We start from the raw sequence: 16,143 nt of genomic DNA, 5'->3' as shown, positions 1-16,143 counted from the left end.
ATCATCCGGTGGCAAAATCCTGAGCATGTAAATGCAACAACAACGATTTGAGCCAGATAAATCCAGATAGAAGTCTGGTTCAATTTGTGAGCCAGATAATTTGTTAATTACTTCGGCGACATCTGCCTATCACGAAAATTTCACGACATCTGCTTCTCAAGTCTCTCAATGATCCAGAGCATTCCCGTGAGAATTGAGCGTGAGCCGGAGCTGTAAAACTTACTGAAAGACGGCAAATATAAAAATAGTGAAAAGCTGTGTGAAAATATTATAATTTGCGAAATAAGTTTTTTTTTTATTTATAATAATAAATACTAGTAAGTGAAAATTAAAAAAGGAAGGCGAGCAGATTATTGAATTGCTACTTGAATGGCATGAAGAACACGCTTCCTCATCCGTACCTCAAACCAACGCTGAGCTCAATCTTTAAGTACGGTTTTAATTTAGTATAATAGAAAGTCTTTGATATATGTTCATTCTTAATGCATAAGCTTATAACCAAATAAAAGTATTTGATATAATGAAACAATGAAAATTCCGCTGATTTTAAATAATTGAACTTAATTGCGCATCACTTCAAAATTCTCATTAGAAACTCATTAACCTTCTACCTTAGAGAAATACATTAGAATTCGATTCGTCTTCTAATCGTTTTCTAACCTAAATGTTTGTTGGGCCCAACCAATAACCCCAAGTTTATCCTAATATCATCTGCTGATAATAATACCAGTCTTTCACAATTAAGCCCATTCGCGATCCAAAAGTGGGTTGAATCTATTTTCACGGATGTAGAATCGATCTCGCAGATTACGGACGGCAACCTCCTAATCCTAGCACGCAATACTAAAGTCGCCGAAAAGTTCTTAAAAGCTAAAACCCTCCTAAATATATGTCCAATCAACGCAAAACTTCACGACACTTTAAACTCTGTCAAGGGTGTAATATACGCTCCTTGCTTGAAACAAGTGCCAGAAGAAGAAATCGTAAACGAGACGAAAAGCCAAAATGTCACCGGTGTATATAAATTTTCGCGCCTAATTGAAGGCAAACCCACCATCACCGGACTAATGGTCCTCACATTTGATCTTTTCCCTCTACCAGAATCCGTTGATATCGCCTGATATAAAGTAAAAGTACAACCTTATATACCTAATCCCATGCGTTGCAAAAAATGCCAACTACTTGGACATACCCAAAAACGGTGTATAAAGGACCCAATGTGTAATGGGTGCAACCTCCCACCCAATTCGCCGGAAAAATGTACAAGAACGCTTTGCGCCAATTGCTCTAGTGACCACCAATCATCAGACAGGAAGTGTCCCGAATATATCAAAGCCAAAGAGGTTCTCAAAATATTAACGCTAGAGAAGTGCAGCATCGGAGAAGCACGCCGAATGTACAAGGAAAGACTCCTTTTCCAACAACAAGCAGCCTCATACGCTAACATGACCAAAACCAATCCTCCTAAAAAATCCAACACAACAACCCATCCTCCTCAAAAAACCAACGCAACGTCCAATCCTATCCAAAAAACTAACTCCTCATCCATTTCAGACACAAATACTAACCCACCACCTTCACAAAATATATACACTACTAAACCAATATCAACTCAAGTAGAAAAACCTCCATCCAACAAAACAAAAACAACCGAAAACAATAACATAACCACCACAGAATCAAATAAATCTACCTCATTCTCCACCCCAATTTCCACCACCCCAGAGCCGCACAGCTCGGTCAATTTAACAACCCCAGATTCCTTATCCCAACAATCTCCAAATATATCCCATTTTCCCAATTTACCCAAAAATTACTAAAAACCAATGACTATTTTGTCAATATTTCTAAAGACATAGATGACTCTATGGACTCTTCCTAGGAAGATCCATAGAAAAAGCTTTATTCTAAACAGCAAACACACCTCATATATCTCTATATATCCTGTCGTTTTTGTAAACCCTTGTTTACAAAAATCGTATAGTCTAATTTTTTTTCTTCACTTATGGACTTTAATATTCTTCAATGGAATATGAAAGGTTTCATAAATAACTACTCAGAACTTCAAATACTTCTCAAACACTACAATCCCTACATCATACCAATCCAAGAAACCCCAGAAACCCACTTTAGCAATAATTTCACTCAAATACTCCCTAAAGGATACCAAGGCTACTTTACTAACGCCGTCTCAAATACCCAGTCAAAACAAGGTAGTAGCATTCTAATCAAAGACTATACCTCACAAACGAATAAATATTAACACCCAACTTCAGGTGGTTGCCGTCGAGGTTGAACTGAATATTAAGTTCACTATTTTGACCTTCTACATACCACCAAATGAAACCTTTAATAGCAGAGACCTAAGAAACATTTTTTCGGCTATTAATACTCCTATCATTGTTTTAGGAGACTTCAACAGTTGGAGTAACTTATGGGGATCTAGTGTGATCAATCACCGAGGAAGACTTGTTGAAAATTCAGTTACACAATGCAACCTATGCGTTTTGAATGATGGTAGCGCAACTCACTTTTCCACCCACGCCACTTTTACACATATAGACATTTCACTCTGTTCACCCTCCCTTCTTCCAATAATCTCCTGGCAAACGACCGACAATCTGTACAATAGCGACCACTTCCCAATCATCTTGAAAATTTACTTTAACACAAATAGACCAAGCAGAACTAAATATCCTCCGAAACTCTTACTAAATCTCGCCGACTGGGACACCTTTGCAAGATTGGTAGACCTAGAGCTAGAAATTAGAACTCCTACAGCCGCGACTAATCACGATGCAGCAAACTTCGCTAAAGCTATTCGAGTAGCCGCAAACCAATCTATCCCACAAGCTCGAAATACTAAAAGACATAATGTGGCCTGGTGGAGCAGGGACCTAGCAGAACTAAGATCAAAAAAAAAATAAAAAAATTACGATTTCAAAAATAATCCCACTACTCAAAATCTAGTTCTTTAAAAAAAAAAGCAATGTAAAATTCCATAAAGAAATGAAAATTCAAAAGAAAAATAGCTTTAGGCAGTTCACCGAATCTATTAACCCTAACTCTTCCATCACGTCAATATGGAGCAATATTAATATGCTCGACAACAAAAAACAGCGAAACCTCCAATAGCGTTGAAAACCAACAATATAACCACAACTGATCCTAATACCATTGCAAATATATTTGCCTCCGAATGGTCCGACTACCGTCCCGTCTATTATTACTTTACAATCAAATTTTTGACTGCGGTGTAATTCCACAAAGCTGGAAAACAGCCACAATACTTCCCATCCCTAAACCTAATAAAAAACAACTCTCAACTAGCGGATATCGACCGATCTCACTATTTTCCTGCCTTTCAAAGACTCTGGAACGAATAGTAGCTAATCGTATATCATGGTTTACGGAAACCCTACATCTTGTTGATTCTTCCCAAGTAGCATTCAAGCGACCAAATAGAGGATGTACAGACGCTCTACTTCATATAGAACACTACGTGTGCAAAGCACTATCTGCCCGTCATCACGCAACTATTTTTTCGGTTGACTTCGAAAAAGCGTTTGATCGAATTGGTTCACATGTTCACATGTTGGTTCAATTGCCTGCATAACTGGGGCATTGGCCCAAAAATATATCAGTTTGTCAAATCCTTTTTATCAAATAGACAAGAAGAGGCTCAAACTAATAACCCTCCGTGGGCGATCCAAAAAACATCATGCGGCCATCAGCTTGTACAGATGCAAAAAACATAACACACCACCTAGCATATATTTACAACTCTTACAAGAACGGAAAGCTTACTACGAAGAAAATGATTGGAAATTCTTATACACAGATGGGTCAAAAACCGTAGACAAACCAGCCAGCTACTCTGTCGTAGACACTAACGGTTACGTACTGAGGGTACAAAACCTAACAGATATTGCTTCAACTTTCACCGCTGAAGCCGTAGCCATACAGCATGCTATACTTATAGCAATAGAAGAAAACACCAAAACTATCATATGCACCGATAGCCTGTCGGTTTTGAAAGCAGTCCTTAAACCAACAATCTCGTCAAAAACAATTTAGATGATCAGAGATAACCTTATTGATAACAGCGAAACACTTAGACTTCTAGGACATGTAAATATTTCAGGCAATGAAGCAGCAGACACCGCGGCTAAATCAGCTAGCAACTTGCCTGTAACGGCAGAAAAAAATGATATGCGACGGTTCATTCTACACCGTCTACGACAAGAAGATAAAGAAAAATGGAATAGCTACAACCACCAACACTATAAATCAATTAACCAAGAACTGGTATCTCCAACCTATCCTCCAAACATATCGAAAAAGCAAATTGAAATCTATTCCCGCATTCGCCTTGGGCATACAAGATGTACGCATGAGTATCTGATCGCAGGGGAGCCTGCACCAACATGCGCACTCTGCCAAAATACATTAACCTTGTAACATATTTTCTCCGACTGTACCATACTACAAGCAACAAGAAACATCTATCTAAAGAAAAATTGGATAACCATTCTAAAAAATCCCACAAACGACAACCTAAACGCAATATACAATTTCATCAAAGCTATTAAAGCAACAATATAGCGAACCAACTCAAAAAACCCCTTTTAATTACATATATTTAAGTTATAATATATAGCCGATAGCCCTGGAAGCTAGTGCTCACTAGTCTATTTAACTAGTTAATTTATTCAATTATGTTAATAAATCATAATAATAATAATAATACAATTGAGCAAAGTATTTATTTATTTTTTTTTTCAATTACAAACACAATTTTTTTTAATTGAGCCTCAAAAATACTAATACCGTTTTCACACAGAAACTTAATCGAATCACAATTCTGTTTAATGAAATAATTAAGTTTCCCTTTTCATACGGGGCTTTTGGCTTCATTAAGCGAACATCTGTCAGCAGCCCCAAAAAATAGTTAAAATGGAAAGCAGCCGTTTCCTTCTTAACTATAAATACAATCAAAATAAAATGCATGCGCAAGTAGCCATAGATGTTACACCTAACCAAATATGTGCCTATTTTCGAAAAGGCCATATTACCTTTTGCAACAAATGTAGCAAAAATTAAATTTTGAATTTTTTCGTGTTTTTCTATTTTTCGTAATTTTCGGAAATAATTTATTTTTCATTGTCATTTGTTACATTGACAATGAAATTTGAAGCACCAAGCTAAACCGACTGGATTTTTCACTCGATTATACTATGTTCAAACAGAAAAATAAATTGAGGAAATTTCGATTTGAATTGAGCGCTGTTCATACAACTCGATTTAGCTTACACAATAGTAATGTGATAGCTGGTTGGCTCATCGCTACAGCAAGAACATACCTTTGTTCAGACTGTCAAAATGAACACGCACATTATTAGGCGAATGAAATGGAATGAAAACATAAAACTTTGAAATTTTTGTGTGTTGTAAGAAAATGTGTTCAATTTTTTGGTTTCATTTTGATTTTGCCATCTTCTTTTGACAATCCCTACTCCAGTGAAATGAAAGACATAAAATCAGCTGATGAGATGAGCCAACCATACAGTTCAGCCATGCGTAACTGACGTTTAAGTATACTCAATAAACACACTTTACAATGTTGCATTTGCAGTTTGAAACAATTTATTACGCAATTTTTTTTAAATTGGCAATTTATTATTACAATTTATTATATGACAAATTGCGTAATAAATTGCCCAAATAGTATAAATTGCCAATTTGGTGTGTGTTTGAACCTAGTATTAGGCATTCAATAAAGCAATAATGGATCATTAAGAATTTGTATTTTGTATGGAGGATTGAGTTCCATTAGGGCTTTATTCATTCATTCATTCATTTGCAACATCTTTTAAAGTACAACAAAAAACAAAATTGTAATGAACTATATCAAGAACAATAGACAGAGGTGTAAATCTTAATATATAAAAAACACGTGTCACACAATTGAGGCCAATGGACTCCTAAACTACTGAACCGATTTTGAATTTGTTTTGCACCCCGTGTGTAGTTTGATCTAACTTGAAATATAGGATAGGTGACTGGGTGACTAGGGTCTCGAGATATAGGCCAAAACGTGGACCCGGGTACCCCTAGAGTGTGCTTATAGAATATGGATATCAAATGAAAGATGTTGATGAGTGCTTTAGTAGAGGGTAATTTTCATACCCCTGGGTGACTAGGCTCTCGAGATATAGGCCAAAATGTGGACCCGGGTATCCCTAGAGTGTGTTTATAGAATATGGATATCAAATGAAAGCTGTTTATGAGTACTTTAGTAGAGAGTAATTTTCATACCCCTGGGTGACTACGGTCTCAAGATATAGGCCAAAACGTGGACCCGGGTACCCCTAGAGTGTGTTTATAGCATATGGATATCAAATGAAAGCTGTTGATTAGTGCTTTAGTAGAGGGTTATTTTCATACCCCTGGGTGACTCGGGTCTCGAGATGTAGGCCAAAACGTGGACCTGGTACCCCTAGAATGTGTGTATGGAATATGGATATCAAATGAAAGCTGTTGATGAGTGCTTTAGTGAAGGGTAATTTTCATACCCCTGGGTGACTAGGGTCTCGAGATATAGGCCAAAACGTGGACCCGGGTTCCCCAAGAATGTGTTTATAGAATATGGATATCAAATGAAAGCTGTGGATGAGTGCTTTAGCAGAGGGTAATTTTCATACCCCTGGGTGATTAGGGTCTCGAGATATAGGCCAAAACGTGGGCCAAAGAATGCCTACACAGTGTTTATACAATATGGATATCAAATGAAAGCTGTTGATGAGTGCTTTAGTACAGAGTAATATATTATCCAGAGACGGACTAGGACTGGGATTAGGACTAGGACTGGGACTGAGACTCGGAATGGGACTGGGACTGAGACTGGAATAAAGTACATACCACCTTCTGGGAGAGGCAATAAAGGATGCAGAAGAATGAGAAGAAATTGAGAGAAGAGAAAAGAGAAAAGAGAGAAGGAGATTGAGAAAGAGATAGAATGAGACGAAGATGGTGATAGATGAAGTGAAAAAGACGGAGGGAGGAGTGAATAAAAGGATTAGGAAAAAGGGAAGAGGGTGGAGGGCAGAGTCAGACGGAAAAAGCTTATTAAAATGTATGCAGATTGGCCAAATTTAGGGCAGGACAACGTCTGCCGGGTCTTCTAGTATATTAATAAAAATGTGTAAATAATATTAACACCAATAGTAATAATAATAATAATAATAATAATAATAATAATAATAATAATAATAATAATAATAATAATAATAAGGTGGAGGCTGAGCTCAGGGCTCCACCGGGGTCACAAGGTGGTGGATCGCGAACGGCCTCTAGTAGGTTAGCTGCGAATAACCAATAAGCAGTCCCCGACCAAGAGCGACCATAGGGGAGGGCGTGGCGCAAAAGGCCACACATACCCAATGAATCTTGGTGGCAGGGCGAATGGATGCCGCCCTAAAACTTCAATAAGCATCCTCAGGATCGAGCCCAGTAAGATCCTGACGGCCACAACTGGAAAATGTTAAGGAAAAGATTGCTATGGGCTGGCGTGGACGGTATTCTACCATCTTAGTAGCCGAGGGTGACACCTCGTCGAAACGGCTGGTGGGCTAATATCGTCTTCGTCTCCGTCTCGTTAAAACCTTTGCAGGTCTCCAAGTACGTTCGAAGCCACGTCACCATTGAGTTGGCGGTGCAGGCTCAGTTGAGATGACTCCTGACTTTCGCCGGATTCTGGCTCTGAACACAGACTCTCATAAGGACCTGTGTCAACCCTCGCGTGGCCTCCCTGCACATGCAAAGATAACCACGGGAATCTAAAACGGCGACTGCACATCGGGCGGAGATAGCGGCTTGAAGCGGAGACCCAACTCAAAAGAAATGAGCCAAACAATTGAAATGCGTAAAAGTAACGATGTTAGTGATAGCGGCGTAACCGCTTTTCAAAGGAGCAGCAAGGTGCTCCGATCGCCGGTGTTAAAAGCCGCTACCAATGCGACAATATCACCAGCAGAGAAACAAGGTGGCGGGTCAGCAATGGCCAGGGATACCCCACGACGAACGCAAGGGGGGACAAAAGCTAGGGAAAACAGTAGGAAAGTAGATGCCACCCCATCTACCCCTGGACAGCAAGGTGACGGCAATGACGGGCGGGAAGCCTCCGTATGCGGTGCAACACCGGGGAGGACAAGTCAAGTTGACCTCCTCGAGTATGCAAGAGTTGTGCTGCGCAGCATGCAGGCTGCTGCGGCCAAACAGAAAAATGTGTCGGTGGACGGCATGGCACAACTTGAAGAGGCACTGAGTCGCATGCGCTCTTTATTAGAGGGTAAAAGCGCAGAGTACACCGAACCGGAAGCGACTCGTGGGAACAAAAGAGCACGAACGAACTCTGGCTCGCAACCGGGGGCCTCGGAGGCCAAGAAAAAGTGCGATGAGGGTGCTGCGAAGACAATCTCGGGAGCTCTGTGAAGTTGGCACCTACTTGGTCGAATAATTAAAAAAACCATATCTCATTCGTTTGTCCACCGTTTGTCCATGTTTGTCCAGGAAAAATTTTCGTTTGTCCACCTTTTGTTAAAAAGTTATTTCAAACAAAAAAATCCCGTGTGAAGTTGGCACCTCCATTTACGAGTAATTAAAAAAAAACAAATGCCATTCGTTTGTCCATCGTTTGTCCACGTTTGTCCAGGAAAAATTTTCGTTTGTCCACCTTTTGTTAAAAAGTTATAACAAAAACATTTTTTTTCGAAAAAACCCAAAATTTTTTGTTTAGCTTTATTGTGCTAAATCGTATGTCCGTCGTTTGCCCATCGTTTGTCCATGTTTGTCCAGGAAACATTTTCGTTTGTCCACCTTTTGTTAAAAAGTTATTTCAAAAAAACAAAAATCGTGTGTGAAGTTGGCACCTCCATTTACAAGTAATTAAAAAAACCAAATGCCATTCGTTTGTCCATCGTTTGTCCACGATTGTACAGGAAAAATTTTCGTTTGTCCACCTTTTGTTAAAAAGTTATTTCAAAAAAACAAAAATCGTGTGTGAAGTTGGCACCTCCATTTACAAGTTATTAAAAAAACCAAATGCCATTCGTTTGTCCATCGTTTGTCCACGATTGTCCAGGAAAAATTTTCGTTTGTCCACCTTTTGTTAAAAAGTTATTTCAAAAAAACAAAAATCGTGTGTGAAGTTGGCACCTCCATTTACGAGAAATTAAAAAAACCAAATGCCATTCGTTTGTCCACGTTTGTCCAGGAAAAATTTTCGTTTGTCCATCTTCTGTTAAAAAGTTATAACAAAAATATTTTTTTTTTTTGAAAAAACCCAAAAAAATTTTTGTTTCGCTTTATTGTGCTAAATCGTATGTCCGTCGTTTGTCCATCGTTTGTCCCTGTTTGTCCAGGAGAAATTTTCGTTTGTCCACCTTTTGTTAAAAAGTTATTTCAAAAAAACAAAAATCATGTGTGAAGTTGGCTCCTCCATTTACGAGCAATTAAAAAAACCAAATGCCATTCGTTTGTCCATCGTTTGTCCACGTTTGTCCAGGAAACATTTTCGTTTGTTCACCTTTTGTTAAAAAGTTATAACAAAAACATTTTTTTTTTCGAAAAAACCCAAAAAAATTTTTGTTTCGCTTTATTGTGCTAAATCGTATGTCCGTCGTTTGCCCATCGTTTGTCCATGTTTGTCCAGGAGAAATTTTCGTTTGTCCACCTTTTGTTAAAAAGTTATTTCAAAAAAACAAAAATCGTGTGTGAAGTTGGCACCTCCATTTACGAGTAATTGAAAAAACCAAATGCCATTCGTTTGTCCAGGAAAAATTTTCGTTTGTTCACCTTTTGTTAAAAAGTTATAACAAAAATATTTTTTTTTGAAAAAACCCAAAAAAATTTTTGTTTCGCTTTATTGTGCTAAATCGTATGTCCGTCGTTTGCCCATCGTTTGTCCATGTTTGTCCAGGAGAAATTTTCGTTTGTCCACCTTTTGTTAAAAAAGTTATTTAAAAAAAAAAAACAAAACTCGTGTGTGAAGTTGGCACCTCCATTTACGAGTAATTAAAAAAACCAAATGCTATTCGTTTGTCCTCGATTGTCCAGGAAAAATTTTCGTTTGTCCACCTCGTGTTAAAAAGTTATAACAAAAAAATTTTTTTTTCGAAAAACCCCAAAAGTTTTTTTCGCTTTTTGTGTCCGTCGTTTGCCCATCGTTTGTCAATATATTTGTCTACGAAAGATTTCCTATTGTCCACCTTTTGTTAAAAAATTATAACAAAATCATTTTTTTCGAAAAAAATCTAAACAATTGCTGCTCATGAAATTATGTGTAAATTTATTTGCGGCATTTAGTCTTTTTAGTTTTTTGTACTAACTCTGCATGTGTTAAAACAAGTAAGTAAGGCTAAGTTCGGACGGACCCGACCATTATATGCCAGCTGTGATCTACATGTTACACAGGATTTATTAATTTGCCACCTATGGCGTTAGAAGTATTATGGAAAAAATTGGAAATGCGTACGATTTTTGTTTGTCTAAGAACAAGTTTTGCTTATTAACCTATTGTTTACAATCTGTAAACTAATAATAATAAGAAATATAAAAAATGTGGCTTATATAGGGCAATTTTCTATCCTTAGTCTATATTGTCCTACTTTTTGATTTATTATTATACATACATACCACTTTTGTATTTTAATTTTTTTATTATTTCAAAGAAAAATTAAAAAAAAAAAAATTGGCGCCTTTATATGCGAGTAATTAAAAGGACCAAATGCCATTCGTTTGTCCATCGTTTGTCCACGTTTGTCCAGGAAAAATTATAACTTTTAACAGAAGGTGGACAAACGAAAATTTTTCCTGGACAAACGATGGACAAACGAATGACATTTAGTCCTTTTAATTACTCGCATATAAAGGCGCCAATTTTTTTTTTAATTTTTCTTTGAAATAATTAAAATACAAAAGTAGTATGTATGTATAATAATAAATCAAAAAGGGGGACAATATAGACTAAGGATAGCGCATCTACTGGGCTGTGAAATCTTCGAATATCTGAAAGCTAGGAACAACATTTGTCAACTTATCATGTATAAGGAGCCTAGTTACCTATATGATAAGCTAATATTACCCAGGTCTGCTCGAATCAACGACCTAATAGTACCAACTTATAACTATCTAACATCTGGACGGCTATTCTTTGTCAATGCCATTCGCCTATGGAACTCTATTCCAGTATCCGTACGTAGTAGTCTAAATAAAAGCAACTTTAAAAATGTTCTTTATGCTCATTTTAGTTGAAACCATTATACTTCTTGAGTTTTCGCCATCAATATGTATGAGTGTATACAATGTTTTGTTATTGAATTTAATTATTTTTTTATTTTTTTTTTTTAAATTACGATAATTCTCTATGTTTGATGTGATTATTTAACCTACATAACCCTCTGTTATGACTTTTGTTCTTTTTTACATTGCGATTTATCTTTTTGTTGTACTATAAAAGATCCTAGATCTTATTGTACTAATACTATTTTTGCAATAAATGAAATGATGATGATGATGATGATAGAAAATTGCCTTATATAAGACACATTTTTTATATTTCTTATTATTATTAGTTTACAGATTGTAAACAATAGGTTAATAAGCAAAACTTGTTCTTAGAAAAACAAAAATCGTACGCATTTTAAATTTTTTCCATAATACTTCTAACGCCATAGGTGGCAAATTAATAAATCCTGTGTAACATGTAGATCACAGCTGGCATATAATGTTCGGGTCCGTCCGAACTTAGCCTTCCTTACTTGTTTTAACACATGCAGAGTTAGTACAAAAAACCAGCACGACGCAATTTGAAGTTTCCGGGAAAAATGATATTCGAGAGTTAGAAGAGCGAGCCGAATTTTATAACACGTTATGTTAGCAAATGTTTGTCATATATTTCCACATAAAAAAAGACTAAATGCCGCAAATAAATTTACACATAATTTCATGAGCAGCAATTGTTTAAATTTTTTTTCGAAAAAAATGATTTTGTTATAATTTTTTAACAAAAGGTGGACAATAGGAAATCTTTCGTAGACAAATATATTGACAAACGATGGGCAAACGACGGACACAAAAAGCGAAAAAACTTTTGGGGTTTTTGGAAAAAAAAATATTTTTGTTATAACTTTTTAACACGAGGTGGACAAACGAAAATTTTTCCTGGACAAACGATGGACAAACGAATGGCAATTGGTTTTTTTTAATTGCTCGTAAATGGAGGTGCCAACTTCACACATGATTTTTGTTTTTTTGAAATAACTTTTTAACAAAAGGTGGACAAACGAAAATTTCTCCTGGACAAACATGGACAAACGATGGGCAAACGACGGGCATACGATTTAGCACAATAAAGCGAAACAAAAAATTTGTTGGGTTTTTTCGAAGAAAAATGTTTTTGTTATAACTTTTTAACGATTTTTGTTTTTTTGAAATACCTTTTTAACAAAAGGTGGACAAACGAAAATGTTTCCTGGACAAACATGGACAAACGATGGGCAAACGAATGGCATTTGGTTTTTTTAATTACTTGTAAATGGAGGTGCCAACTTCACACACGATTTTTGTTTTTTTGAAATAACTTTTTAACAAAAGGTGGACAAACGAAAATGTTTCCTGGACAAACATGGACAAACGATGGACAAACGAATGGCATTTGGTTTTTTTAATTGCTCGTAAATGGAGGTGCCAACTTCACGCACGATTTTTGTTTTTTTGAAATAACTTTTTAACAAAAGGTGGACAAACGAAAATGTTTCCTGGACAAACATGGACAAACGATGGGCAAACGAATGGCATTTGGTTTTTTTAATTACTTGTAAATGGAGGTGCCAACTTCACACACGATTTTTGTTTTTTTGAAATAACTTTTTAACAAAAGGTGGACAAACGAAAATGTTTCCTGGACAATCGTGGACAAACGATGGACAAACGAATGGCATTTGGTTTTTTTAATTACTTGTAAATGGAGGTGCCAACTTCACACACGATTTTTGTTTTTTTGAAATAACTTTTTAACAAAAGGTGGACAAACGAAAATGTTTCCTGGACAAACATGGACAAACGATGGGCAAACGACGGACATACGATTTAGCACAATAAAGCGAAACAAAAAATTTTTTGGGTTTTTTCGAAGAAAAATGTTTTTGTTATAACTTTTTAACGATTTTTGTTTTTTTGAAATACCTTTTTAACAAAAGGTGGACAAACGAAAATGTTTCCTGGACAAACATGGACAAACGATGGGCAAACGAATGGCATTTGGTTTTTTTAATTACTTGTAAATGGAGGTGCCAACTTCACACACGATTTTTGTTTTTTTGAAATAACTTTTTAACAAAAGGTGGACAAACGAAAATGTTTCCTGGACAAACATGGACAAACGATGGGCAAACGAATGGCATTTGGTTTTTTTAATTACTTGTAAATGGAGGTGCCAACTTCACACACGATTTTTGTTTTTTTGAAATAACTTTTTAACAAAAGGTGGACAAACGAAAATTTTTCCTGGACAAACGTGGACAAACGATGGACAAACGAATGGCATTTGGTTTTTTTAATTACTCGTAAATGGAGGTGCCAACTTCACACGGGATTTTTTTTTTTTGAAATAACGTTTTAACAAAAGGTGGACAAACGAAAATTTTTCCTGGACAAACGTGGACAAACGATGGACAAACGAATGGCATTTAGTTTTTTTAAATACTCGCAAATGGAGGTGCCAACTTCACACACGATTTTTTTTTTTCGAAATAACTTTTTAACAAAAGGTGAACAAACGAAAATTTTTCCTGGACAAACATGGACAAACGGTGGACAAACGAATGAGATATGGTTTTTTTTAATTATTCGACCAAGCAGGTGTCAACTTCACAGAGCTAATCTCGGGCGAGGCCTGGACGACCGTAAGGAACCGGAAAGCCAAACCACGCCCTGAGAAAGAACAAAGGACACCACCTGGGCAAGCCAAGAAGGCAAAAAGAAAAGGCAAGCCCAGAAACAGACGGGCCGCAACTTTCGTAGTTAGACCAGCCCAAGGAAAGAAATACGCCGAAGTCGTAGGAGCCATCCGGGGCGAGCGTCGGCCTGAAGATACTGGGACCAACATACGCTCCGACCGGAAAACCAAATCCTGGAGTGTACTTATCGAAACTGCACGTTGCGGCGATAAATCAGCGTTCATCCAAGCGATAGGAAGCGCTGTTGGAGAAGCGGGCGAAACGGATAGAGGTGCTGGGCATGGACTGTCTGGCAACCGCCGAAGAAGTTGCCCAGGCTGTTAGGAAAGCTTCTGGCGGGGAAATGACGGGACAGGTCCGTGTGTCTATTTTCTCGGCAAACCAGCGTGAACAGAAGATGGCAGTCATTGAAGTGGACGAAGCTGTTGGCGTCCTTTTACTAGCCAAGGGCAAGATCTGTATCGGCTGGCTGCGATGCAGGCTTAGACAAAGGGTAGACGTGAAGCGATGCTTCGGGTGTCTAGGCTACGGACACCAAAAAGCAGACTGCAAAGGCCCTGATAGAAGCAGTGCTTGCTGGAAGTGCGGACAGAGTGGCCACCAGGCCTCGGCCTGCACGGAAACTCCAAAGTGCTTCTTATGCCAGTCAGAGAAGGTCGACCACCTTCCCGGGTCTGGAGCATGCAGCGCCTTCAGGGAGGCACTCGCTGCCGCAAAGTCCAAACAGGCGCGCAAGTGACCAGGTTCATCCAAGGCAACCTGAACCGAAGCAGGTTAGCCGATAGTCTGCTGGACCAACTGGTTCTTGAAAACAGAGCCAGCTATGCCATCATCAGCGAACCTTATAGAGTCAGGAGTGACTGGCACGTAGACTTAACAGGTGCTGCTGCTATCTGGATCCTAGACGCTGGCACCCACGTACGAAGCCGTGTTGTCGGAAACGGCTACGTACGCGTAACAGTGGCGCACACCACACTAGTGAGCTGCTACCTGTCCCCAAAAGATCCAATTCAAGGGTTTAAAGATAAGCTAGAACTACTCGAAAACGATTTGTGTGATGAAACCGGTAACGTGGTCGTCACTGGAGATTTCAATGCTAGGGCTGTTGAGTGGGGAATTCCTCAGACTAACTCCAGAGGAAGGCTAGTGCTAGAAATGGCTATCCGACTTGGATTGGTCATTCTGAATACCGGCACGACCCCGACATATCGGCGACCAGGCTTTGGACACTCTATCCCCGATAATTCATTAGTATCGGAAAACCTGCTGTCAAAGGCGGCTGGATGGAGGGTGATGGAGGATCTCACGGGTAGTGACCATAACTACATCACCTTCCATCTTAATGACTCAGGGCAAAGTCGGACAGGGAGACCACCCCGTATGAAAACAAAATGGGACGCCTCTAAGGTTGACGCTGCAAAGTTCTCTGCTGTTGTACAAGCGAGCGCACGACAGATAGTCGACAGTGCCGAAGCGGCGAACGCTACGGTAGAAGCCACCATGCGTTGCCTGAACAACGCATGTAAGATCTCAATGCCACGAAAAGGGCCTAGGAGAGGTAAAAAACAAGTGCACTGGTGGAGTAGCGAAATCGCCGAACTACGCAGGGTATGCCACAGAAAGCGAAGGCTGGCAACCCGCGCACGCAGCAGGCCTGACGCGCTAGAGCATGCGGAGGCATACAAAAGAGCAAAAAAGGTCCTCTGTGCCGCCATAAAGCAAAGCAAACTTGATAGCTGGAAAAAGCTTTGCAAAGAAGTTGATCGTGATCCTTGGGGACAAGGGTATAAAATAGTAATGGGGAAATTCCGCCCACCGAACTAAAGGATGGATGAGGGAAAGATGCGAAGTATAGTAGATGCTCTGTTCCTCACTCGCACAAGCAGAGAGGGTGACCACGTCACCCACGAAGGCCACGTCGTGCAGCCCTTCAGTGAATGTGAGCTAAAAGCGGCCCTACACAGAATGAAGCCCGGTAAAGCGCCAGGACCGGATGGGATACCAGCTGAAGCAATAAGACTGGCTGCTAAGAGCAGTCCTGAGTTACTGTTGCACATGTATAACAAATGCCTGGAAGCCAGGATCTTTCCTACAAGGTGGAAGGCAGCGCACCTCGTGCTAATCC

General features: G+C 38.7%; 1 protein-coding gene across 1 annotated transcript in view; it reads left to right on the top strand.

Moving 5' to 3' along the window:
- Window positions 1-16,143, top strand: part of slmb (beta-transducin repeat containing E3 ubiquitin protein ligase slmb) — a 97,465-nt gene that overhangs the window by 6,290 nt on the left and 75,032 nt on the right. The gene's annotated exons all lie outside the window — the stretch shown is intronic.

Source organism: Eurosta solidaginis, chromosome 1 (genome assembly GCF_040869045.1).
Source record: "Eurosta solidaginis isolate ZX-2024a chromosome 1, ASM4086904v1, whole genome shotgun sequence".
NCBI lineage: Eukaryota > Metazoa > Arthropoda > Insecta > Diptera > Tephritidae > Eurosta > Eurosta solidaginis.
This window is presented reverse-complemented; position numbering and strand designations above follow the sequence as displayed.